Genomic DNA, 27,806 nt, shown 5'->3' on the forward strand with positions numbered 1-27,806 from the left:
AGTTAAGGGGTTAAATATTGCACTCAGAAGTACACCAATTTGACTATGGTGAAAGGAAGAGCACAAGCACATCATCGCTGGTTGGCTGGGGCAAAGTGCACAGAGTTCTATAGCCGGCAAAAATAGGGGTGAGCAAAAAGGCTAAACAAATTTGGGGTGACCTAGGACACACGCCCAGACATGGAAGGGGTGGTATAGTTAAGGGAAGTGGAGTAATTCAGTTTAAGTAAAAAAAGGTTTTTGTCGTTCAAAAGGCATCAGTCAAGGACAAATATCATGCAAGAGGAGGGGGTAGAGGGAGGCAATAATCGGTGTAAGGCTGCTTTATGATGAGTAGGACAGTGTGTGTATACATCTTTATTTGTTGTATATTTCTATTTTCCCTTGGTTAATTGATTTTCCTGGCAGCAAAGTTTCAAAATATGTTTAAAATGATGTACCCTCTATTCTGGTCTCATATGCCAATAAATATATTTTATAAAAAAATTGGGGGTGACCGAGCATAAAGGGGAAATTTGCATCAGTAATCAGTAAACAGGCCGTTTTACCTGTGACACTGGAGTGGGGCATATTCTACTAATCTAAAGTTCAGCTACTGTGTACTTGCCTTACCCTTGGCCTACACCATGTTAGTATGTAGCGCTGCACAAGTGCATGGGTGATGTATGTGTGCCTGTATGTGCTACAAACATGGAGGCCTTAGGGGTTGTATGTTGGAAACCAAAGGCCTTGGAAAGGCATGAGGAGGTGGAGTAGACACCCCAGACAGGTTTGTGACTTGCCTGCATTCCTGAGAGCTTAGTGGTAAACACATTGGAGGAAGGGGAGACAGCTTTCTTGTGCACTTTAAAAAAGCTCTTTGATTCCGGAAAAGTCACTGATTAGTGGGGTCTGGGCACACTGTCAGAGAGATGATGGGGTTGATAAGGGAAGCACTATAGAGGCAGGATTTCACGAAGAACAGGGCTGGGGCCTTTGCAACCTAAATATATCAATGTGGCCGACATCCAGATGTGACCCTCTAGTCACTTCCATGGCCTGTGTTGTGGGGTTACAGAGACTGGAGTCACTTCTGCTGTGACAGACTGTCCTGCGTTTTGTCGAGGGAGCAGAGGAGTGGGCACCTCAAAGGAGGCAACACCAACAGCACAAATTACAAAGTATAATACATTAACTCACATCCTTATCTGTAAACAGATTATCAACAGGGGAACTTGAGCCTCCTAAATTGTAAAACTGTAGCAGAACATCAATGTGGAGAAGTTGAGCACTACTTCTGCCAGTAGCAACCAGGACTAGAGACCAAGGTCTACTAGTCTCCCCTGCTGGGAGAGGGAACATTCCTAGAAGCATCAAGATCAATTGCCTTGGAGCACAAGTATCTGCCTCTCTTCCAAAACCTGTGAGGAGAGTGCCTGGAAGAAGTAAGGTCCAGTGGAGATCCTGTTGAGTGGGCCCCTTTTTTGAAATATGAGATGCAATGTCGATAATTACTTTATACATTGCCTATGTTAAGCCTACCTGTGTTTGTGCCAAGCTACCAGAGAGCTAAGCACTGATTAATTAAGGGACTTTTGTAGTTCACCCTGACAAGGAGTGTGGTTGTTGTTTGAGAGGGCTTTCAACCCCATCAAACAAGAACCCAATTTCTTACAAAGTCCTTTCAACACAGTCTCCCAGAGAAACCGATATGCCCTTGTAATGGCCAGAAAAATAGTTGACACACTTCCAGTGAGCCTGTGGTTCAGTATACTTTCCCCTGCAATAAACATAGCCCATGTGGCTGAGAAGCCAGTTTCCTCTCTTACAAATAACATATTTGGCAGGAGGCATATTCTACATTGAAGTTAGTACTGTTGAGACAAAAAACGACAGAAACAATGCATAATAAATACTTATGTTCTTATTTCTTATTAATTTTATTTATTCTTTCAGTGGTCAGCCATGCAATTATTGAAAACTAGAAAATGCAATTCAAAACAAGAATCTTACATCTTTAAAACATATACAGTGCGATCATAATCGTGACCACATGATAACAATTGTCATTGTATTCCATACCATTCTGGTAGAAACAATTTATCTGATTTATAAAAGTGCAGGGAACATAAACATATACAGTACTATTAGCTGGGTGATATAGCAGCATTTGGCATTCAGGAAAGCAAGGGCCACCCTACTTGCAAGGAACCAGGGTATCTATTACATATCAAGGAACAATGGTACCTGTGGACAATAAATGGAACACTTTATAAAAGTTAAGCAAAATGGCAATAATCATGGGTAAAGATGGTCCAAAAGAGAAGAAAAATCACAGAACACAGAGAATAAAATGCAATACTGTTAATATCAAAATTGATGCAAAATCAAGAACGAAGTGCTTGGTGTCCCAAGTGAACTTAGAAGCTACATATCAAAATGACCAATGGACTTAAACCACAGAGCCTTCAACTCATTTACACCCCATCGTAAGCTGCTAAGAATTCACTCAGCGGGTTCAAGGTTATTGCTCCATACTTGGCCATTATGCATTCTAGGAGGGGAAGTTAAAGTAAGTACTTCTTGCTACTTCACCTTATTCTATCGCTGCTATTAGTTGGGACGATCACATGTTCATACACACCCTCACTTGGATTCTTTACATTGGTACCTATAATATAGTCAATTAGTGACTGGCTGCTTCCATGACAAAACTATGAGAGGGGTGTGACCATTAACAAAGAGCAGCTGGTAGTTTATCAAAAAGCCAGTGAATGATTCACCCTTTTTGGTAGATTTTAAGCTACTCATGGCTGTTTTGGGAACAGCTAGGCAACAATTTTCTAATTGAACCTCGCTGTTATTGATAGCATCTTATGGTTGTGTGTTGAAATCTCCACAAATCATCAGCAAGTACCTCCCTTCACTCTCCTCAAATGATTTACAGTTGGCCACATCCTCCCTAACATTGCTGATGTAAGAGACAAACCTCCCCCATATTGCCTGGACATCTGGGGACCACCCCTGTGGAATGTATACATTCAGGATATCAACTACACCTCCTTTGGGGCCCATAAACCAAATCCTCACTTTGTACCTTGGACGACAAATTCACTACCCCAGTTGTTCTATCTTGCAGTTCAATTCACAAGATACCCACACAGCGAGCCCTACCACAGGGCACCCCTTCCTGGGGCGGACAGCCGGAGTACTAATATCAAGAAACCAATTTACGCCGATTCCCTCGAGTGCCCACATTTCTGGGACGCAAAATATAGCATATTGCTCTATAAACTTCAGCCAGTCCTCATCCTCAGTTTTGATGGCCAACCCCGCAATATTCCAGGAAAAACGTTCAAATAATCATCATTACCAGTCTTGTCCACTACACTGACTATATGTACCCCCGATTGAGTCTTGTCGGCAAGCCCAGGGGGCAGGTTATTCCATACTCAATTGGACTCTCCTCTGGTGGACTCTCTGGGGCAGGAAGCCAAAGCTGCTGCTATCCATGACCATTCTTTGCAGTTCATCTTGGCCTCTTAGACCAGAGAGTTTGGGAGCTAAATTGTCTTGCTATTTTTCAGTGGACACTCCATTGATGATTGATAAGTCACTCTTCAATGCCCCCCTCCGATGATCTACGGATTGAGAGTTGCTCAGATCCAGGAGGCGCTGTGTGGGGCGAATGATGTCCTTATAAAACTGCTTCTTCAAGGCCCAAACCTGGGCATGGTTAAACATCGACCCCATAATAAGAAAGTCGTCTATGTGACTGAACACCAGTCTTGTGATGCCGGGCAGTGCATATTCAACCTTTGAGGATTGGTCATTGTTCCCTCATGAGCCTAGTGTTGTGGGTATCAAATAATTCTCATGAAACAGAGTTGAAGTTGGTTGGTGAGTTTAATGTAGAGCAAAGAGCCACCGCACCATACACAGGCACATAGGATCACCAACTGGCAATAAACAGAACTAGAACATGTAGAGCCCCATGACAACAGGGAGCTTCCAGAGAAGGAACCTAATAAACACAAGCAAATACAACATTATCTCTTTTTAAAAAAAAACAAATAAAAAGCAAAAGTGAACGAAACGAAATAAGATATTAAAAAAAAATTAACGCAGTTTCCAAGGAAGGCGGGTAACACGTGAAGATTTCCTGACAGAACCATTCTCCATGGGACACACTGCAGATGAAGACTTAGGAGCAAAAAGTAAAGATTTTTGTACAGAATCTGAAGACACAGATTGAGACTCCGCAGAACAAATGCCAGAGTCACTCATTTTCACTTTGATAACTTTGCAAAGATTCCACCAATGTCCGCCCTCCACCATGACAGCATTCCCACACACTTTCTCAACACGAACAGGCTCACCAAACGATTCACAACTTTTTTTAACCATCCTATAGTTCTTTACACGCACCAAGTCACCAGGAGAAATTTTCAAAATTTTAACAATCATTTTGTCATTAAACCTGTTGGCCATTTTATCTTGAGCACATTTAACACGCACCTGCACTTCATCATCATTGGAAGAGTGGAAAGAAAACTTGTGGCCCACAGTTCTCAAAAGCCACGCAGGGTAAAGCGAAGAAGTGGGTAATCTTCCTCTGAGAGAAACAAAGGGAGCAACTTTAATGACAGAGTGTGGTGTAGTGCGATAAAACCAAATCATGGATCTCACAGCATTCTCCACATTGAAACTATTCCCTTTGGCCCCCTTTATGCAATCCACAAGCACACGGTTCATTCTCTAAACTTGACCATTCGTTTGAGGATGCCTAACTGAACTCCTCAAGTGCTTAACACCAGATTCTTCCAAAAAGACACGCATCTGAGCATTAACAAATTGCACGTCATTGTCAGAGACAAGACTTTCAGGAAAACCCTCTCTCATAAATATTTCCCTTAGAAAAAGAATGGCACAACTAGCAGTAGGGTTGGCACAAAATTTAACCTCAGGCCATTTACTGTGAAAATCCATCAACACAAAGGCAAATCTGAGATGAGATGGAAGAAAATTAAAAGGTCCAACCAGATCAATTCCAATCTTAAGCCATGGTTTAGAAGGAAAAGGAATGGGCTGCAAAGGAGGAACAACAACTTTTAAACCCTTCTCAGCTGTAGCACAAACACAACATAGCTTGACTCTTTCTTCCACATCACCATCCATCGAAGGCCACCAATAATGCAATCTCAACCGTCTCTTTGTCATAGTTAGACCAAGGTGACCCTCATGCGCCTTATCAATCAGATTCACACGTAAATTCAAAGGAGGAATACACCTGTCATCCCTCATGACAACACCATCTTCAATAGAAAGTTCTTCAGAAACTTTCCAGAAAGGTTGAATATGTTGTGACAAACTTTTTTCCTTTGGCCATCCAGCTACAATAAAATCTTTAACTTTTGACAAAGTCACATCAGCAGTCATGGTGTCAAACCATTCTCTTTTAGAACAACCACCATTGACAACAGCATCCAAAGAGGCAATAAAACAATCCTCTCTATCCTCCTCCAAATCAGGACCTTCATTTTCCTGCAAAGGTAGTCTAGAGAGCATGTCTGCAGTACAATTCTCTTTTCCGGGTATATGTTTTGCAACAAACTGTTATTGCAACATCTTGGTAGTGAGACGAGCAATACGATGAGTGGCATACTTAATACGATCTCCTGACAAAATATAGATCAACGGCTTATGATCTGTTTGAATTACAAACTTCCTTCCCCAAACATAGGTCCGAAACTTTTCACTTGCCCAGTAGCACGCTAATAACTCTTTCTCTATGACCGAATAATTGATTTCAGGATCTCTGAGAACCCTTGAGGCATAGCTAATAGTTACTTCCTTTGCATCAACTACCTGAGTGAGCACAGCTCCTAGACCATAATTGCTTGCATCAACCGTAATAACACAACTGACACTGGGATCATACGCTTTCAAAACCTTAGCATTTACCAACTCAGCTTTTACAAGATCAAAAGTTGACTGACAAACCTGTTTCCAAACAAAAGTAACACTGGATCTAAGCATGTTTGAAAGAGACTTCATTTTAGTGGCATAATCTGGGATAAAACGTGAATAAAACTCACATAAACCTAAGAACGAACGCAATTCATCCCTGTTCTTAGGTGCTGGAAATCAACAATAGCTTTAACCAAACCAGGTGTAGGAGAAACTCTCAAACCTGAAACCAGATGACCCAAAAATTCAACTTCCTTCTTCCAAAATTCACATTTGGTCTTTTTGACAACAATTCCTCTTTCATCAAATCTCTTCAAAACTGACCTTAAAATATGATCATGTTGATCTAAAAATTTATCAAAAATCAAAACATCATCCTGAAAAATGACTACACCCTTAACATCCTTGAGCACACTCTGCATAATCCTTTGAAAAACTGAAGCCGCAGAGGCTAACCCAAATGGCATTCTACAAAATTGAAAAGTGCCAAAGGGAGAATTAAAAGCAGTAAAATGCCTTGACTCATTTTCCAGGACAATTTGGTGGTAAGCAGATGCTAAATCAATTTTAGAAAACCACTGCGCATCCCTCAACTCTTCCAGCAAATCCCCAATCTTAGGAAGAGCATCCACCCAGATCTCCTTATTGAGACTCCTGAGATCACAACAGAGACGAATCTCCCCATTCCGTTTGCGCGCAACCACTAAAGGACTAAGCCACAGGCTAGATTCAATAGGCTCTATAATTTCATTTTTCTCCAGTTTCTCGAGTTTAGCTTTAAGATCCGATCTCAAACTGAAAGGTACAGACCTTACTTTATGTTTCACAGGAACAGCATCACTTTTAACTTTGATTCTATGTTTGAACCCAGAAATTTCGCCAAGAGAATCAGAAAAAACCCTTGGAAATTCTTTCTCAAGCGACAAAGAATCAGGCATATCCAGAACAACCAGTACTTGTTCTTTTGTCCCTGGTCTCAACAACATGCCAAATAAACCCTGATGGTACCAACCTAAACTGTTCAGCAACATAAATATTTCCTTGAATCCTTCTGTCTTTAAACTGCAAGATGTCTTCAATATAACCTTCTAAAACTATTTTGTGTCCCTCATATGAAACAGGCGCCCTAGTCAGGTGGAAATAACTCCCTATCTGCCCAAGATTGTTTGAACAAATCCAAAGAAATCATGGTAATTCTCGCACCGGAATCTGCAAGTAGCTTTAAACAAACATCACCCACCAAAATATCCACATATGGATTTACACATTCTGCAGGATCACCTGTCACAACACCATCATCAGTAACAGTGACAATCATATCTTTGAATTCTTTCACCATTTCACACTCTGAAACATGTTCTTCATCCAACACGCAACTGACTTTTTCAGTTTTACCCAATGTGGATTGACAAACCTTAGCCAAGTGGCCAAATTTTCCACACTCATAACACTTTGCATTTTTTCCAGGACAAAAACTATTCTCCTTAGAGTGCGGAGAATAGCCACATCTGTAATACATATTTTTTTTTTATAAACACATTTGTCGTTAAACTTATCTTTCCTGGTAAAACTAGTCTTGTTGTTTTGAGAAACAACAACATTTACACTTTCTTTTTGCACTTCTGTTTTGCTCAATTCTTTAATAGAAGTTTGAGCCAACTCTAGACTTTTGGCTACTTTTATAATTTCCTCCAAAGTTGGGTTTCCCATTGTAAGTAACTTCTGTTGAATATGTTTATCACAACAGTGTGCGATAAACTGATCTCTCACCAGTTGATCTCTATAATCACCAAACTGGCATTCAGCACACAGTTTTCGTAAAGCACTTAAATATGAATCAACATCTTCACTTTGAAGTTGCGCTCTCTTAAAAAACTTGTGTCTTAATACAACCAAACTTGGTTGTACATAACATTTTATAACAAGCTTCTTAATTGTTTCTTGATATTCATCGATTACTTCACCCTCAGCTAGGACCAAATCAGGTAAGTGCTTGTAGATCTCCCTTCCCTCAAATCCCAAGCAATTTAAAAGTAAAAATGTCTTTCTTTCTGCCCTGTACCTAGAAGCGCCAATGGCACCAATATAAGTTTCAAAGGCATCAAACCACTGCCTCCACTGAATTTGTGGTGTACCAGGGCTTTCCAAGAAAGGAGGGGGTTGATTGACAGATTGCATTCTTAAACAAAATGAACAATAATAAATAAAAAGATAAAATACAATTTAACATCAGCAGATAACAAGCTGAAGAAAATGAAAAGGATTTTGGTGAAAATAATAGTAGAAATACCACTGTGGTTAAAAAATTTCTTACTACTACTGATGTAACCACAACTTTGGTGTCCAGGAAAATATAATACTCGAATATGTCATTCACTCCGTTGCTTCAGAAGCTTGCATGAATTGCCACCGTAGAAATAAAGCAACAGAAATACAATCACACGCGATGACACTGTGAAGAGAAAGAGTAGCCGATAAACACAAAAAACGTTGTGAAGGAGAGCCGATTCCTTGAGACTCGTTGATGTCCAAACTACACTCTAGACACACGCTGATTCTCAATGCTCTGCACGCTTGCCACGCAGAACGTCGGGAGAAAACCACTGAACGTAGAAGCTGGGCAATGCGGTTGCAAACGCGGCTGCTGGAACATCCAAACGCTGCTGGAATGTGACGCGTAGGTAATCACCAACTCCTCATGCCAATTCGAAAACGTCATCAGATGCAGCGAACGCTCAAGGAGTAATGATCTCGCTGTACAATTGAATAACGGTAAAGCTCAGCACAAAGAGGTCAGTTGTCCTGGCATTGTAAACGTTTAAAGTTGAAAAGTTTAACGTTTTTCGACGTAGATTTCCGAGGATAACTATAAATTGACAAATCAGCTACTCCAGACGACTTTTTTTTAAATGACCCACCCTTCGACCTCCTCACCTTTATAATTTAGAGTAGACACACTGAGGCTGGGGAAAAGAATTCCCTTTTTTAACTTGCTGCCGCTGGAGAAGGTGGTAGGGTCAAGAAAAATAAATTGGAGCTTGAATGAAGCTTTTCTTTTAAGAACAGGAAAAAGAAGCTAAATCTCGAAGCAGTGGCTCGCTTTCAATTTACCCCAAGTCCTCGTCGCCAAAATAATGTTGTGTGTATCAAGTAATTCTCATGAAACAGAGTTGAAGTTGGTTAGTGTGTTTAATGTAGAGCAAAGAGCCACCGCACCATACACAGGCACATAGGATCACCAACTGGCAATAAACAGAACTAGAACATGTAGAGCCCCATGACAACAGGGAGGTTCCAGAGAAGGAACCTAATAAACACAAGCAAATACAACACCTAGCCCAAATTGCTGGTTAATCAGACTCACTATCTTCATGTCACCTGAAGAAACCACCCTTGGTTCAGGAATTGCATAGAAAAAGTTCCAACAAACTTGTCCTGTTTAGGGGCTTCGTAGAGCTAATATCTGGGAAGAAATCAAATCTTCAGGCAGCAATTGGCTGCTTTCCGATCAACCAGTGTTGTGGTTTCTGATGCAGGACCGTTGATTTAAAGTTGCCCTCCAACATTACTACCTGGTTTCAGGAAAATCGGAGACAGTGGGTTAAGCCCGGGCTCCCCTAAAGGGCAGGTGCCCAGGCTCCGGGGCTGGTCGGGCCAAAGCCTTGGATATTGGTCACCAGTGTCCCCATGTCTGATGTCCTTACCAATTGGGGCGCTTCACCAACTCGTTTTACAGGCAGGGTATTTACTAAAGTGGCGGGGTTGTTGCATGCTCAAGAGATCCAGGTATTCCCTTACTTGGACGATTGGTTGATTTCTTCCTCTTCTTTCCTTCAGGCTCAGGCCCATACACAGGAGGTTTTCAGGCTCCATCAACAGTTCGGGTGGATTCTGAACGGGGAACATCCTTTACAACGCAACTTTTACCACGCAATGCCTTTACGACGCAACTATTACAACGCATGTCATTACAACGCATTGCGCTGGGGGGCGCTCTAGGATAGGGAATAGATTTAATTTACTATCCAACACCTTTCCTACTATCCACGGGGACTGGAGTTGGAATAGTAAATTAAACTATTCACTATCCAGCACCCCTTAGCGCTATGCGTTGTAACAGCATGCATTGTAAAAACTGCGATGTAAAGGCATGCGTGGTAAAAGCATGCGTTGTAATGTCATACATCCTTCTGAACTTGGAGAAATCCCATCTTTGCCCCACTCAGGAACTGCTGTTCATTGAGGGGATTTTCAACACCAAGTTGGGAAAGGTCTTCCTGTCAGAACCACGCAGACTGACTCTGATGCGCGAACTGAGGACGGTGTTGGGGGCACAGGTTTCCACGGCTCACCAGTGGTTGCGTGTTCAAGGGCTGAGGTCTGCTGCTGTGATGATTGTGCCTTGGGCCCGTTTGCACGTGTACCCCCTGGTGAATCATGTTCTGGGACATTGGGATATAGCATCTTTGGATTATGAGCTGTTGATTCCGGGGGCTGTGGCCATAGATCAGGAGTTGTCCTGGTGGCTGGTGGATCAGAACCTCATGCACGGCTTGCCCTTTGTGTCCCAGGAGAGGTTGGTCCTGACGTCCGATGCCAGCGAGCTAGGTTGGGGGTGGTGTTGGCTCAGGAGTCGGTGCAGGGGCTTTGGTCTGTGCTGGAGCCAGGAATGTCTTTGAATTGGAGGGAGTTAAAGGCGGTTCAATTGGCCTTGGCTCATTTTCTGCCTTGGTTCCTCCAAAGGGATGTGATGGTGCGGTCAGAAAACACAGTGGTGGTGTGTTATGTCAACGGCTAGGGGAGTGAGAGGGTGGCTTCCCTCAACTTGTTGGCTCAGCAGATCTGTCAGTGGGCGTAGTCGAACTTGTTGTCTCTGAGGGCTTTACATCTACCGGGAGTTTTGAATTTGGAGGCAGGTCGCCTGAGCAGGGTGTTTCCCTCCCTGTCTGACATGTGCCTGACACAGGAGGTGTTTGCTTGCCTGATGGCCCGGTTCAGGGTCCCAGTTGTGGACCTGTTTGCTGCTCTGGGAAACGCCTTGAAGGAGAGGTTTTGTTCTCTGGTTCAGTCAGACGTGGTTTGGAGGGTGGAGGCCATGTACTTCCGGTGGGAGGGGGGCCTGATGTATGCTTTTCCCCCGATTGCTCTAATTCCGTGGGTAACGCTGAAAGTCAAACTGGATCGGGCCTCGGTGGTCCTGGTGGCTCTGGATTGGTCCAGGAGGCATTGGTTCCCTCTGTTGGTGAGGTTGGTGGTGGGGTCTTGCTGGCTGTTGCCGGTGGTCCCTTGTCCCCTGCCGTTTCCCCCTCTGTCTCAGGGGTATCTGGTCTGCCTGCATCTGGTGGGTTGGCTGTTAAGAGGCTAAACCATGTGGCTTTAGGGTGTTCTCCTTCTGTGGCTGAGTTTATTCACAGGTCCGGGTACCCTTCAACTCTCAAATCCTATTCCAGACCTTGGGTGTCAATTCTGGATTGGTGTACGGCACGGGGTTGGTCTGCGTTGGTGGTGGATCTAGTGTGTATCTTGGATTTCCTGAAGGATGGCTTTGACTTGCGTCTGGCTGTGTCCTCCCTGAGGGCTCAGTGGGTGGCTGTACGGGCCTTTATAGGTTCGGACTGTGAGCTGGTGGTCCCCTTGGTGTCCCAGATGTTGAGGAGTTGTTTCCTCCAGAAACCTGCCATTAAATCCTTTGCTACTAGTTGGGATCTTCCTTTGGTTTTGAGGCCCTTGCAGGGGGCTCCTTTTGAACCTCTGCATGAAGCGTCTTTGCGGTTTTTGACAATCAAGGTGCTTTTCCTTGTCGCTATTACCTCAGTTCGGAGGATTGGGAGTTGTGCTCCTTACTTTGTTCTGAGCACATTTTGCGTTTTTTTCATTATCGGGTTGTTCTGTGGCCTGATCCTTCTTTTGTTCCCAAGGTCCCTTCTTCGTTTCGCTGCACAGAGGATCTGGTGTTACCGGTTTTCTGTCCAGCTGGTCTTTCTGAGGATGAGGTGCGGCTGCACTGTTTGGACGTTCGGCGGGCTTTGGAGGTGTACTTGCTGTGTACTAAACCTTTTTATAAGGTGGTGTTAGATCTGGGGGTCTCTAGTTGGCAATTGTATTGACCTTTGTCCAAATAGGGACCCTTACTTCTAAGTCAGGATAAGGGGATTACACTCCTTAATAATCCCTGCTCACCCCCTTGGTAGCTTGGCACGAGCAGACAGGCGTATCTCAGAGGCAGTGTGTTAAGCATTTGTGAATATACACAGTAATACAGTGAAAACACTACAGATGGACACAACACAGGTTTTATAAAAATAAGTATTCTTTACATAGACTTAAACACAAGACCACAAACGACAAAAATCCACAATACTACACTTAAGATTACTTAAAAGAAGATTAAAATTGCTTAGTTCAAGTTGATGATAACTGCGGCAAAGTTCTCAACAAAGTACCTGGATGCTTAACGCAAAGTAAATAAAAGGCTTGCAAAAGGGGAGATGCGTCGGTTCCCTGATCCGGGGGAGATGATGCGTCGTGCCTCAATGCTTGTGCAGGGTAGGGGATGCGTCGTGATCCTTACCGGTGCGGAGGTGATGCGTAGATTCTCGGCCTGCGGGCCCATTGCGGTGCGCAAGATGGCGCCTTGATGCGATGATCCGGTTGCGATGCGAGAAGATGGTGCCCTTGATGCGGCGATGCAATGACGATTCGATGACGCCCTGGCAGCCTTGCAACGACTCTGTACTTTGGAGCGCGACAGGCCCTGCGAAATGCTTCTCCGGTGATGCGATGGAGACTGGCGTCACGCTTCTCTAGTGATGCGACAGCAGGCAGCTTCGATAAACACACGATTCCAGGGATATGCGGCGAAGGCTCGCTTCTCCGGCGATGCAACAATTTCAGCTGCGGCGGCGACACCCTTCTTCTCGATGTGTCGCGCTTCCAGCTCCCAGCGGCACGCACGTGTCTGGAGTCAGAATTACCAGCAAGGAAATTCAGTGGGGAGCTGGAGGTGAAGTGTTTTGTCCCTGAGACTTCAGCAGGAGGCAAGCACAGTTCAAGCCCTTGGAGAATATTCTGTAGATGAAAGTTCCTTCTCCTTTCCCTTGGCAATGAAGCAATCACTGCAGGCCAACCCAGCGAACAGCACACTGGCAGAGGGGCAGTTCAACTCCTGCAGCTTCCTTGGTTCTTCTCCTTGGCAGAAAGGTTTCTTGTCCAGAAGTGATCTAATTTGTTGGGATCAGGGTCCCAATATTTATACCCAAAAATCCTTTGGTCTCTGAAGGCATAGAGGCCTCTGCCTAGCCCAAACCAGCTCCTGAGCACTTTGTTTACATGACTCTGTTCTTCCTTTCACTGTGCAGAGCAGAGACATCAGTTGCACCACAGGAGGTGGAGCCAGCACAGGGGAGGGAAGATATAGCTCTGGAGCACTCTGTTGACATGATTCCTCTTCTCCTTTCACAGTGCAGGGCAGAGACATCAGACAAGCCACAGGAGGTGGAGCCAGCATTGTAAGAGGGAAGGCCCAGCCCTATTCAGGTCCCAGGTGCAACTTCTCCCTCCCATCTAGATGCAGATCTGTCTATTCACCACCCGGCTGTCCCAGCATGTGTGCTGGAATCCCCCAGCCCTGTCACTCACAAACCCAGACAAGGAATACGCAACCCAGCAGAGGCAGGCCTGGATAGTTAGGCAAGAAAATACACACTTGCTAAAAGTGGTATTTTCAAACACAGAATATTAAAACCAACTTTACTAAAAGATGTATTTTATTATTCTGAGTTCAGGCATACTAAATTCGAATTTCTACCATTTTCCCTGAGTCAGTTAGGATTATAAGAATGTAATAATCTAACTGCCCATTCTGGCCTATGGAGAACAGCTAGCCTTCAATAGTGAAAAACGAAAATGGCTGTAACTCACTATTAGGACATGCTACACACATCAGAGCATGTCCTACCTTATACTTACAATACACCCTGCCTTTGGGCCTACCATAGGGGTGTCTAATATGAAGCAAAGGGAAGGTTTAGGGCCTGGCAAGTGGGTGCACTTGGCCAAGTCGACATGGCAGTGCTAGACTGCACACAGGCCTTGCAATGGCAGGCCTGAGACACACTTTACAAGCTGCTTCTGTGGGTGGCACAACCAGTGCTGCAAGCCCACTAGCATCATTTGATTTACAAGCCCTGGGCGTGCATGGTGCACTGTACTAGGGGCTGACAGATAAATCAAATAACCCAATCATGGAATAACCAATTAGTACATAACTTTAACATTGGGGGCACTTGCAATGTGGCACTGATTAGCAGTGGCACAGTGCCCAAAGCATAAATCCAGCAAAAACATATTAAAACAGAGGAGGCAATCTGTCAAAATGGAAGGGAGACTCACGCCAATGATGACAGGTCTAACACGTGTCCCCTCCAGCTGAAATGTGGGGAGAACTACCCTTCCCCTTGGGAATTCTCTTCATTAAGGCAGAAAAATCTGGACAGACCATCAGCGTTGGCGTGTTCTGTACCAGGGCGGTGTTCCACCGTAAAGTCCATACCCTGTAGGGAAATGGACCACCTCAACAATCTTGGGTTCTCACCCCTCCTCTGCATCAGCCATCTGAGGGGCCTGTGTTCGGTCTGAAACAGGAAGTGAGTCCCAAACAAGTATGGTCTCAGCTTCTTCAGCGCACAGACCACAGCAAATGCCTCTCGCTCAACTGCACTCTGTAGGAGAGTAGGGTCTGCTTTCTATGGTCACCCCCACTTTTTGCTGTGATTCTCTGGTTTTTCGACTTTAGTGTGGCTGTGGGCCTGCTAATCAGACCCACAGCCCAGCTGTTCTCTCTCTAAATTGATACCATGAACTTTAGGTACATACCAGATTGGTTACTGGGTCACCCTTGTGAGCCCCTGTATAGTGTACCCTAGGCACCCAGGGCATAGGTGCACCCTAGGCCTACCAGGGGCTGCAGCATGTATTGTGCCACCGCTCGTTTGCCTTCCAAACTGACACCACAGGTCAGTTCACACAGCCTGGGTAAGGTGGTGTAATCACCCCTTACTTAGATATAGTATACCTATATCGACCTTTTCATATAGACACATATACACCTGTAAGCCACTCCTATGGTAGGCCTCGAAAATCCTAGAGGCAGAGTGCTTGGTTTTATGTGAGAGGGTGCCCTAGCATGAGCTGAGCCTCTCTGCAGCTTTCGGAACCATCTCCTTATAGCTGTTCTATGATATAGCCACATATACTCTTAAGTGCATTATAATCCTTGCGGTTAATGCTAACTTTGGTTTGGCTTTATCAAAACATGTCGTGTAAGGTGTCAAACACTTTGGAATACTACTCCACCTCCAATTCTGGCAGCGGGGGTAGCATTGCACCCTTCTAGAGGGAAAAGACATGTATGTTACTGCTTTACCCGCTTAAAGTTAAACAGAGCCTCAGCATCACAAAATGGATGCTGCTGCCAGAGACACGAGTCTGACCTCCTGTTGCTGGGGGAAACTCCAGCAAGGGCGCCCTGTACAATCGGTTTCCTGTCCAGGGAGGTGCCAGCACCTCCCCAGACAGGGGTTTTGTGTATTGGGGCAGGGAGGGCTGCATTCAGTAAATGCATCTAGACACTGCCTGGGGCACACAAGGTGCTCCATGCATAGCCCGGTTCAAACCATTTGCTGGGGCACTCCAGCCCCAGCTCTGGCGCGAAACTGGACAAAGGGAAAGGAGTGTAACCACCCCCTTCTCAGGTCCACCCATAGGAGGGACTTAGTCAGGTAATCCAGCCCCCATCCTTAGTATAAGTATAGGAGCTGTGTCCCCATGACTTTAGATTATCCTGGAACGCAATTTTGGACCTTTGACATTCTATTCTGACTAGAAGACAGAAGACATCTCCCTTGTGGTCAAGAAGTGACCACCCTGTTCAAACTGGCACCAACAGCAACTTTGCCGGTCTGCAGTTTCAAGGCTCCCGTCGGAACCCGAAGACTCTGTGACTCAAGAACCTGATTTCCAGACTTCTCTGACCCCGATCCATATCCACAGCAAATCTGAGATCTGTGGCAGACATGAGAGACGTGGGACCGGACATCTTGGACATCCTGCATTTTGCTACCTGCACTCCTTTCCTGAAGCCTCAGTAAGTTGTGCATTGGGGTGCGAGAAGCCCCAGCCCGAACATCATTTGAGCCGAAGCTCAGGCCCCCACACTCTGCAAGTGTCCCGTGGGCCCTGCCTTTACATTTGTGCTTGACGCGTCTTCCCGGTTCCTTGCTTGTTGGCTAGTGAGCCCCCTGAAGATGCCATCTTGAATCTAACTTGCGATCCTGGTTGCTCCAGGCTTGCTCCAGCTTCCCTAAAAAGGAGAAGTGCCACAGACCTTGCTGGTCTGTAACAGCGCCAATCTCGACATACTGTGTGGGTTGCGGTTGCCAAGGCTTGTTGGGTCCAATCCGGATACCGACGCAGCAGTCATCTAGATCCATCGTGGGGCAGTTTGAATCCAGCACCTAGTCATCGTCGATGCCTCCTGGGCCTCGTGGCTGAAGAGACAAACTCACCTTCTGCACCTTAAAGCATCTGACATCGCCTGGTTCCTTCCTGGTCACTGGCTAGTGACCCAGAGTCTGTCCCCTCTGCTTTCAGGTTCTTCACATCTCCGATCGACCCTTGGATGCACCAGGACACTTTTCCTCTGGTCGCCTGCAGTACTTCTTTGCAGCTCTTCATAGAAAACGACGACGAAACCCGACATCAAAAGACACCTATGCACCCGGCTTCCGTGGGTGAGGTAACACGAGTACTCTGGTAGTCTCGAGGGTATTGGCCCTCCTAGTGTCTAAGTCTAAAAGGGTTCTGTTCTAGTCCACCCGGAAGTGTCCTGAAACTGTAACTTTGTAACTTTTACGAACTCCAAAGAAAGTCAATGGGAACCTGCGCCTGTGTTCAGACACTGCACGCGGCTCCCGTGTGCCTCCTACTTCCTAACTTTTGGTTGCTTAGTGTAGCCCCAGCGATTCCACAGGCCCTTGGCCTGCTTTCTAACTCTCACGTGGTACTTATACCACTTTCTTGGTATATGGTTTGTGAGGCCCCTAGGGCATAACGTATACTGTGCAACTTATCGTATATTAACTGTGTGACTTGTATTGTATTTTTACCTCTGACCTCATAAAGAGTGCAGAGGGGTTGTGTTTAGATTAAATACATATATATTTAATATATACCTTGTGTGGTGTCCCTTCATTTGGTATTCAAGGGATTATATATGGTAAAACAACTTGCTTAACTTGCCTACTGAAGTCTTAGCCCGAAGACTGCTGGTTCATGCTACCACTAGGATAGCTTTCTATAAGGTTGACTTTACAACCACCATCAATAGGGGTCGATTAGACTGGTACAAGGTGCCCACTAGAACTAGTGGACATCATATGCCAGGCGAACTTCTCACATTGGTGGCAGCTGTGGGATAAGAGCTTGCTGTTGTTTTACCATATAATCTTGAGATATCATTTGAAAGATCACATTAAGGTACCTGTAGGTACATATGAATCAAGTCTTATAATACATAAGTTCTACTGAACTTAGCAGTTGTAGGTGGTAAGGGCCTAGCACACCCTGACTACAACTCCTAGAGAGGTTCTAGTAGGAAACAAGTAGTGTAGTTAGGTGCACACACCACACCTCACTAGCAATGTCCTTGGAAGCAGGGCCTAGTGGGCCTCTGCCAGAAGAGAACCTAAGGGTACCGTCTAAATATGACACGTTCACTTTTCAGGAACTGAGACGTTTGTGTTCAGTCAGGAGAGTGAGACAAGGACAGAGTCCAACCTTTAACCACCTGGTAGATATTTGAATGGAGTATGATGCAGAAAAAAACATCCAACCCAGATCACCCAGGTAGTACAGAGGGGGGCCATCCATCAACAGAAGACCCCACTGGTGAGAACCAAGGGGACTCTGATGATGATGTGGATGCTAACCAGGTAGAAGTCAGGGAACTGAACCAGGTTAACCTAGGACTACATGAGACTGGAGAAGGAAGGATCCAATCCAGACCCCCAAGTAGGCCTAATGGTGAGTACAGAAGACCCAGATCACTATCCAGTGCATCTGACCATTCTGATTCATCAGTGAGGTCCAATGCCTCTGCTCTAAGGAGAATGCCTTCACCTCAGAGGAGGGAGCATAAAGCTAGGATGAGAGAAGCCAAGCATAGGATCAAGAGGCAAGAAGTTGCCCTTGCAAAAGAGACCCTAGCTCTTGAGAGAGAGAAAAAGTTGAGTGGGTTAGAACCCACTGGTGGCAGCATAATTCCTAGAGCTAGGGAAAGGTCTTATGACCATAAAAACCTGAACACAATTGTCCCTCCCTACAAGTGTGGGGATGACATCCACAAGTGGATAACTGCTTTGAAGAGGGCCTGCAAAGTACAGCAGGTATCCCAGATTCAGTGGGCAGCACTTTTGTGGCTCTCCTTTGCAGACAAAGGCAGAGATAAGCTCCTGACAGTTAGTGAACAGGATGCTGACAACTACAATGTCCTGAAGAGTGCTTTGATAGATGTGTTTGGCTTAACCACTGAGCAGTACAGGTTGCTGTTCAGAGATACCCAGAAGACACAGACTCAGGACTGGACTGACTTTGTAGATTGTGCTACTAAGGCTCTGGAAGGCTGGTTACTGGGCAGTAAGGTCAATGACTATACAGGATTGTATAACTTGATTATGAGAGAACAAATTCTTAACAACTGTCAGAACCAGTTATTGCATCAGCACCTGGTTGACTCTGATCTGACCTCTCCCCAAGAATTGGGAAAGAAGGCAGACAAATGGGTCAGAACCAGGGTGAAGCAGAAGGTACAGAACCAAGGTGGTGATCAGAAGAAGCAAGACCAAAGGGGTGGGGAGAAAGCAAAAGACCAGAAGTCTTCTCAAGGTCCCCAAAAAGCTTCTAATGGTGGGGGTCCCCAACAATCAAAAAAGAAAGAAGGTCATAAGACACCATGGTGCAAAGTATGTAAGGTAAATACTCACTGGACCAGTGATTGCACCAAGAAGGAGGCAGTTCCAGCCACCATTGCCCCTAAGGCAACTGTTCCCCCTAGTACAGCTAATAGCGGTGGTTCTCAACAGAAGGGTGTAGTAGGGTTAACCCTGGGAACCGAGATGGATTTTGGCATAGTCAGAATACCAACTCAAGCTGTACTGGTCTGTGATGTGGACATGGCTATTTCCTCTACTGTGAGTCCCAGTAACTTGGGCAAGTACAGACAGACTCCTTTAATTAATGACAAAATGGCTCAGGCCTACAGGGACACATGTGCTAGTGTCACAATGGTGACACCTGGCTTTGTGGACCCTGGACAGATCATACTAGGTGAAAATTACCTAGTGACCAATGCTAGCAATGTCACTACCAATTATAGTATGGCAATTGTTAATTTCTCTTGGGGAGGGGTAACTGGCCTCAAAAAGGGTGTGGTTAGCTCAGATCTCCCTGTAGAATGTTTGCTTGGCAATGACCTGGAGACTTCAGCTTGGGCTGGAGTGGAGTATAGGACCCAAGCAGAAATGTTAGGGATATCAGCACATGTCCTTGCTGTGACCAGGTCACAGGTCAGAAATAGCAACACTGAACAGGCACTGGATTCTGGAACAATGGACCAGTTGCCTACCAGGAGGAGAAGCAGTAGGGTTAAGGCCGTGCCTTCCCTCTTGCCTCAGAATGAGGATCAGACTTCTCAGGAAGCTGATTGTGAGACCCAGGAGGAAACTGTCCTAGAAGAGCTTGAGCCTGATCAGGTTGAGGTTCTTGGGACAGGGGGACCCTCCAGGGCAGACCTGAGGCAGGCACAGTTGGACTGCCCTTCTCTTGAACCCCTCAGACAGCAAGCTGCTGCTAAGGCTGCAGGGAATGCTAGTGGGACCCACAAAGTCTATTGGGATGATGGGCTCCTGTATTCAGAGGCTAGAGACCCCACGCCTGGTGCTTCCAAGAGGTTGGTCATACCTTTGGCATTAAAGGGCTTCCTTCTCACGCTAGACCATTATATTCCCCTTGCAGGACATCTTGGCCAGAACAAGACTTGGGACGGCTTGTCCCTCACTTTCACTGGCCTCATATGTCAAAGGATACCAAGGAGTTTTGTCGCTCCTGTGTCACCTGCCAAGCCAGTGACAAATCAGGTGGCACCACAAAGGCCCCCCTAATACCACTACCTGTGGTGAGGGTTCCCTTTGAACGTGTAGGGATTGACATTGTTGGACCAATGGATCCCCAAACAGCCTCTGGGCACAGGTTTATTCTGGTGGTAGTGGATCATGCCACCAGATACCCAGAAGCTATTCCCCTAAGGACCACAACAGCACCTGTTGTGACAAGAGCCCTCCTGGGAGTTTTCCAAAGAGCGGGTTTTCCAAAGGAGGTTGATCAGACAGAGGTGCAAACTTTATATCTGGATATTTGACTGCTATGTGGAAAGAGTGTGGAGTGAACTACAAGTTCACTACACCATACCATCCACAGTGCAATGGTCTAGTTGAGAGATTCAACAAGACCTTAAAGGGCATGATTAAGGGTCTCCCTGAAAAGCTTAGACTGAGATGGGACATCCTGCTGCCCTGCCTTTTTTGTTTGCTTACAGAGAGGTCCCACAGAAGGGGGTTGGCTACAGCCCTTTTGAACTTCTGTTTGGGCATCCTGTAAGAGGACCCCTGTGTCTGGTGAAGGAAGGATGGGAGTTACCTCTCAAACCTTCAAAACAAGACATTGTGGACTATGTACTTGGTCTCTGCTCCAGGATGGCCGAATACATGAAAAAGGTATCCAAAAACCTTGAGGCTAGTCAGGAATTGCAAAAGGCCTGGCATGACCAAAAGGCTGTTGTTAGAAATGGGGGTTGTAGGAGAGTAGGGTCTGCTTTCCTATGGTCACCCCATTTTTTACTGTTTGCTTCACTGGTTTTCGACTTGGATGTGGCTGTGGGCCTGCTAATCAGACCCACAGCCCTGCTGTTCTCTCTCTAAATTCACACCATGTACTTTAGGTTCATCACCAATTGGGATTTGGGTCACTCTTGTGAGTCCCTGTACAGTGTACTATAGGTACCCATGGCATAGGTGCACCCAAGGCCTACCAGGGGCTGCAGCATATCTTTTGCCACCCCTGGCTGGCCATCCAAACTGACACAACTGGCTGATCACTCAGCTGGGGCAAGGTCGTGTAATCACCCCTTGCTTAGATATAGTATCCCTACATATAACCTTATATCTAGACACATATACACCTATAAGTCACTCCTATGGCAGGCCTTAACAATCCTGGCAGCAGAGTGCTTGGTTTTATGTGAGATGGTGCTCTAGCATGAGCTGAGCCAGTCTGCAGCTTTCAGAACCATGTCCTTATAGCTGTTCTAGGATATTGCCATACCATATACTCTTAAGTGCATTATGAACCTCGTGGTTAAATGTTAACTCTGGTTTGGCTTTATCAAAATATGTCGTGTAAGGGGTCATACGCTTTGGAATACTACCCCCTCGCCAGTTCTGGCGACGGGGGTAGCATCTCACCCTTCTAGAGGGAGGAGACATGTTACTTCCATTAATCCCGGTTAAAGTTAACCAGAGCCTCAGCATCACAAAATGGATGCTGCTGCCACAGACACAAGTCTGACCTCCTGCTGCTGGGCGTCCTTCCAGCGAGGGAGGCTTGGACAATAGGTTTCCTGTCTTGGGAGGTGCTAGCAGCACCCCAGACAGGCTATAGTGTATTGGGGCAGGGAGGGCTGAATGAAATGAGACACTGCCTGGGGCACACAAGGTGTCCCATGCATAGTCCAGTTCAAACCGGTGCTGGGGCACTCCAGCCCCAGCTCTGGCGCGGAACTGGACAAAGGGAAAGGGGTGTAACCACCCCCTTCCTGGGTCCCACCCATAGGAGGGACCTAGCAGGTAATCCAGCCCCTAAATTTGGTATATAGGTAGGAGCTGAGTCCCAAGACTTTAGATTTATCCTGACTGAAACTCTGATACGAAACTCTGGACCTTCAACATCCTACTCGACGTAGAAGACTGAAGAATCTCCCTTGTGGTCAAGGAGTGACCCTGCACAAGCAGGCACCATCAAGCGATCAACGGTTTGCTTTGTCGACGCTCCCGCCGGAGCCCGAGCACAGAGCCTGACAAGACCCGGACTTTCAGACTTCCAACAGCCCGATCCACAGTCACAGCAGAGCTGAGACCCGTGGAGGCGACGAGAGACGTGGGACCGGCCATCTTGGAAAGCCAGCGAATTGCTTTCTGTGCAACTTCTGAGGCACCCTTGAAGTTGTGCATTGGGGATTGAGAAGCCCCAGCCCTGAGCACCAACTGCACCGAAGATCAGCCCTCCACACTCCACGAGTTCTGCGTGGGGCCCTTCTGCATTTTCCTGCTCGACGCGTCTGTCCGGTCACTTGCCCGTTGGCTAGTGGCCTCTGTGACGACGAAACCTTCGATTTACAATGCTGGTCTGGTTGCTCCAGACTGGCCCTTGCTCCCCTGAAAAGGAGCAGCCCGCAGCCCATCAGACCTTGCTGGTCTGATTAAGAAGCCATCTTCCTTTTCTGCATGGGTTGCCTTTGCCAAGGCTTGTTGACTCCGATCCGGAAGCCGACACCTCCAACAGCGAGATCCTTCATGGGACAGTCCGTGCCTGACTCCTGGTTGTCGTCGACGCCTCCTGGTCTACGTGGCTGCAGAGACAAGCTTCACGACATCACCTGATTGCTCCTCGACATCGCCTGGTTCCTTCCTGGTTCCATCCTGGTCACTGGCTAGTGACCCAGACTCTGTCCCCTCTGCTTTCAGGTACTCTTCATCCTCAATCCACCCATGGATCCACCCGGACACTTCTATCCTGGTCGCCTGCAGCATCTTTCTCCAAGGCTCCATAGGAATCAGCGACGAAACCCGACACACTTTGACACCTATGCACCCGCTTCCTGTGGATGAGGTAACAAGAGTATTTCGGTACTCCTGTGGGTATTGACTATCCTAGTGTCCTAGTTTCAAGTAGCTTTTTCCTAGTCCATCCGGAAGTGACCTAAAAGAACCAGTTTCCAATCCTTATATTCCCATTATAACCATAAGGTAACTTGCGTGCGTGTAAAGACACTGCACGCGCATCCCGTGGGCCTCCTGCTCTCCAACCATTGGTAGTACAGTGTATCTCCAGCGATTCTCCAGGCCCTAGGCCTTTCCTTTGTTCGTGACGTGGTTCTTATACCACTATTTTAGTATATGGTTCGAAGTGCCCCTAGGGCATTACTGTATTTTTTGCAACGTATTGTATTTTAATTAAGTATCTTGTTATGTGCTGGTGCCTCTGACCTCATAAAGAGTTCAGAGGATTGTGTTAGAAATAAATACATATATATTTTGATATACAACCTGTGTGGTGTCCTTTCATTTGGTATTAAAGGGATTGCATATGGTAAAACAGCTGGCTTTACATGCCCTCTTGAGTTTAGCCTAATACTGCTTTGTCCATGCTACCACTAGGATAGCTGGTCTATGAGGTTGACTTTACAACCATCACCATAAGGGTTATTTGGACTGATACAAGGTGCTCACTAGAATAGTGGACATCACATATCAGGCCAACTTCTCACAGGGGTCTCTAGTTGGCAGGGGTAGGTACCACTATCCAAATAGGGACCCTTGCCTCTAGTCAGGGTAAGGCGGAAACCCTCTGAGATAACCCCTGCTCCCCCTCTAGGTAGCTTGGCAAGAGAAGTCTAGGCTAACCAGAGGCAATGTGTAAAGTATTTGTACCAACACTCACAGTAACACAGTGAAAACACCACAAACTGACTCAACAACAGTTTAGAAAAATAAAGGTATTTAATCTAAACTACACAAGACCAAAACGACAAAAATCCAACATACACAGTTCAAGAATATGGTTTCAAAAGAGTTCTTAAGGTTGCGATAAAGTTCTTTAGGTCGCGATAAAATTCTTTAGGTTGCGATAAAATAATCCACAGTTACGTGAAAAGTTCACAGTTGCGTCACGTTTAGCTCACAGTACCTTTAGTTGCGACAAAGTTCCAAAAGTGGAAGCTGGTGCGGTGGAAAACAAGCGATGAGTTGCTCCTGAGACCCTGGGGAGGCGATGCGACAGCAGCGGGCGTGTTGCGACGAATCCGGTCTGTATGGGAAGGAAGGCCACTTGTATGGATTCCGGTGCGTAGGTTCCTTAGGAAGTTTGCTCTCACAAAGGCACGATGCGACGATCTTTGGAGTTGCGACGATCTCCGGGGTGACGATGCGCGGACCAGCGGTGATCTTCTCTCTCGCAGCTCCTCGATGCGATGGCTTCAGCGATGACTCTCGCAACGACGTGATGCGGTCCGCAAGCAGGCGGTGCGGCGATCTCACCCAGCAACGACAGACTCTGCGACGACACTCGCAGCGATGTTAGGCTTCCCACACCGATCGAGTGCGTCCCGCAAACGAAGGATGCAACGGCTCTGACAGCGGCAAAAGGCGCTACGACGATCTCGACCTTCGTAGCGGTGGGAATTTCCTCGCACTGTCGGGGATGCGCTCCGCAGCGAGCGATGCGATAACTTTTCTGTAACAAAGTCTATCAAGCTTAGTTTCTAGCTTCCCAACACAGGTACAACTTCCAGAGGCACCACACAAGGGCCAAGCACTCCAGGAAGGACAGAACTCTCTCAGTAGAGCTGAGGTGAAGCTGGGGGTGAAGTCCTTTTGTTACTGGGACTTCAGAACAGGGAGCGAGCTCTTCTCAGGCCCTTGGAGATTCCTTCAAGCAAGGGGACACAGCACAAAGCAAAGTCCTTCCCCTCTCCTTAGCAGCAAAGCAACAGCAGGGCAATCCAGCAGAGCAACAGCTGGACAATCTTCCTTCTTCAGTTTCAGCTTTCTCCTTGGCAGAGGTTCCTTCTTGATTCCAGGATGATCTAATTTTCTGTTGTCAGGGGTCCTGTACTTATACCCCTAAAAGTCTTTGTTCTCTTTGTGCAAGTGGGCCCTGAGCCCGGTCTGAACCAATTTTACGTGTTTCTTGAGCACTTTGTTTTCCTAGCTTCTCCTTTCCTTTTAGAGTGAGGGGCAGGGTCGTCAGCCGCCCAGCAGGAGGTGGAGCCAGCATTGTGGAAGGCAGGCACAACCCTATTCAGGCCCAGGTGATATCTCCTCCCACCACTCAAGTTGCAAATGCAGTCATTCAGCCTAGGGCTGACTCAGCCAGCCTCCTGGGGAATCCCCAGCCCCTGTCACTCTCAAACCAGACAGTCAATATACAAACAGGCCAAGGCACACAGGAAGGTCAGACAAGAGAACAGCAACTTTCTAAAAGTGCTGTTCTCAAACACAGGATTCAAAAACAACCTTTCCTAAAAGATGTGTTATTAAATTCTGAGTTCAGAGATACTAGACTCTTATGTCCTATCTTGTTCATATGGGAAGAAATGCTGGTAGCCACTGTGGGCAGCATCCCCCTTGTTAACCTATGGAGCAAGATAACCTTACAATTGTGAAAAACGAAAATGGCTGTAATTCACTACCAGAGCATGTCACCTGCACCAGGACATGCTCTACCTTTCACATACACTGCACCCTGCCCAGGGGGGTACCTTGGGCCTTCCATAGGGGTGACCAATGTGCACAACAAGGGAAGGGTTAGGCCTGGTCAGTGGGGACACTGACCAGGAGGACATGGCAGTTCACAGACTGCACACAGGCACTGCGGTGGCAGGCCTGAGACACCATTTAGGGCTACTCATGTGGGTGGCACAATCAGTGCTGCAGGCCCATTAGTAGCATTTGTCATCACCAGCCCTGGCACAGCCAGTGCAATTTACTAGGGACTTCATGGTGATACACATATGACAATCATGTATATCCAATCATAATAACAATTTACATAGGGAGCACTTACACTCTGGCACTGATCAGCAGTGGCAGAGTGTCCAAAGCATCTAAACCAGCAAAAACAAAATCTAGCACAGCATCAAAAATACAGGAGGTAGAGGCAAAAATATAGGGGGAAACCACGCCAAAGATCCAAGGTCTAACACGTGTCCCTCCAGCTGTAAGTGGGGAGAACAACCCACCCTCTTGGGAGTCCTCTTCACTAAGGCAGAAAAATCTGAACAGACCATCAGCATTGGCGTGTTCTGTACCAGGGCGGTGTTCCACCGTAAAGTCAATTCCCTGTAGGGAGATGGACCACCTCAACAGTTTTGGGTTCTCACCCCTCATCTGTATTAACCATCTGAGGGGCCTGTGGTCTGTCTGAACACGTAAGTGGGTCCCAAACAGGGAGGGCCTCAGCTTCTTCAGAGCCCAGACCACAGCAAAAGCTTCCCTTTCAATCGCACTCCACCTCTGTTCCCTGGTGAGTAGCCTCCTACAAATGAAACTACTGGCTGGTCTCCACCATCCTCAGTGACCTGTGAGAGTACTGCTCCCACACCATGCTCTGAAGCGTCTGTCTGCACTATGAACTCACTGGAAAAGTCAGGTGCCTTGAGCACCGGTGCTGTGCACATGGCAGTCTTCAGGGCATCAAAAGCAGTTTGGCAGGCTTCGGTCCAGTTCACTCTTCTGGGCTGCTCCTTAGAAGTCAGTTCTGTTAAGGGGGCAATGATGGTGCCATATCCCTTGACAAACCGTCTGTAATACCCGGTGAGACCTAAGAAGGCTCTCACCTCTGTCTGGGTCTTGGGGGGCTCCCAAGCCAGAATGGTATCAATCTTTGCCTGTAAGGGCGCTACCTGGCCGCTCCCCACCTGGTGTCCCAAATACACCACAGACCCCTGCCCTATCTGGCACTTGCTGGCCTTGATAGTGAGGCCTGCCCTTTGCAGAGCCTTCAACACTTCACAGAGGTGTTGCAAGTGTTCCTCCCACGTGGAGCTGAACGCAGAAATGTCATCCAGGTATGCGGCGCTGAATTCCTCCAGCAAGGTCAGTACCTGGTTAATCAGTCTCTGGAAGGTGGCAGGGGCATTCTTCAACCCAAAGGGCATGACTCGGAACTGGAAGTGCCCCTCTGGTGTTGAGAATGCAGACCTCTCTTTGGCCCCATCAGTTAAGGCAATCTGCCAGTACCCAGAGGTTAAACGTACTGAGGTACTGGCCAGCTCCCAACCGATCCACGAGCTCATCAGCTCAGGGGATGGGGTGTGCATCAGTTTTCGTGACCACATTGAGCGCACGGTAGTCCACGCAAAACCTGAGTTCTGGAGTGGCATCGGGCGCAGTAGCTTTTGGTACTAAGACCACTGGGCTAGCCCAGGGGCTGCTGGAGGGCTCAATCACCCTAGCGCCAACATCTTGGAAACCTCTTCCTTGATGCTGGCCCTGACCTTGTCAGCTACCCTGTAAAATTCTGTTTCACAGGTAAACTATCTCCAGTGTCCACATCATGGACGCACAAAGCAAAGTCCTTCCCCTCTCCTTAGCAGCAAAGCAACAGCAGGGCAATCCAGCAGAGCAACAGCTGGACAATCTTCCTTCTTCATTTTCAGCTTTCTCCTTGGCAGAGGTTCCTTCTTGATTCCAGGATGATCTAATTTTCTGTTGTCAGGGGTCCTGTACTTATACCCCTAAAAGTCTTTGTTCTCTTTGTGCAAGTGGGCCCTGAGCCCGGTCTGAACCAGTTCTGGGTGTTTTTTGAGCACTTTGTTTTCCTGGCCTCTCCTTTCCTTTCAGAGTGAGGGGCAGGGTCGTCAGCCACCCAGCAGGAGGTGGAGCCAGCATTGTGGAAGGCAGGCACAGTCCTATTCAGGCCCAGGTGATATCTCCTCCCACCACTCAAGTTGCAAATGCAGTCATTCA

At 46.8% G+C, this 27,806-nt stretch overlaps 1 long non-coding RNA gene across 1 annotated transcript; it reads right to left on the reverse strand.

The window, feature by feature from the left end:
* Positions 1–1,895: 1,895 nt before the first annotated feature.
* On the reverse strand, positions 1,896–9,840 carry LOC144771814 (uncharacterized). The gene is made up of 2 exons (XR_013599490.1): positions 9,283–9,840; positions 1,896–3,827 (listed from the first exon to the last, which is right to left on the reverse strand). It is a non-coding gene; the product is annotated as an uncharacterized LOC144771814 (long non-coding RNA).
* Between the last annotated feature and the right edge of the window lie 17,966 nt (positions 9,841–27,806).

Source organism: Lissotriton helveticus, chromosome 8, assembly GCF_964261635.1.
Source record: "Lissotriton helveticus chromosome 8, aLisHel1.1, whole genome shotgun sequence".
NCBI classification, from domain to species: Eukaryota; Metazoa; Chordata; class Amphibia; order Caudata; family Salamandridae; genus Lissotriton; species Lissotriton helveticus.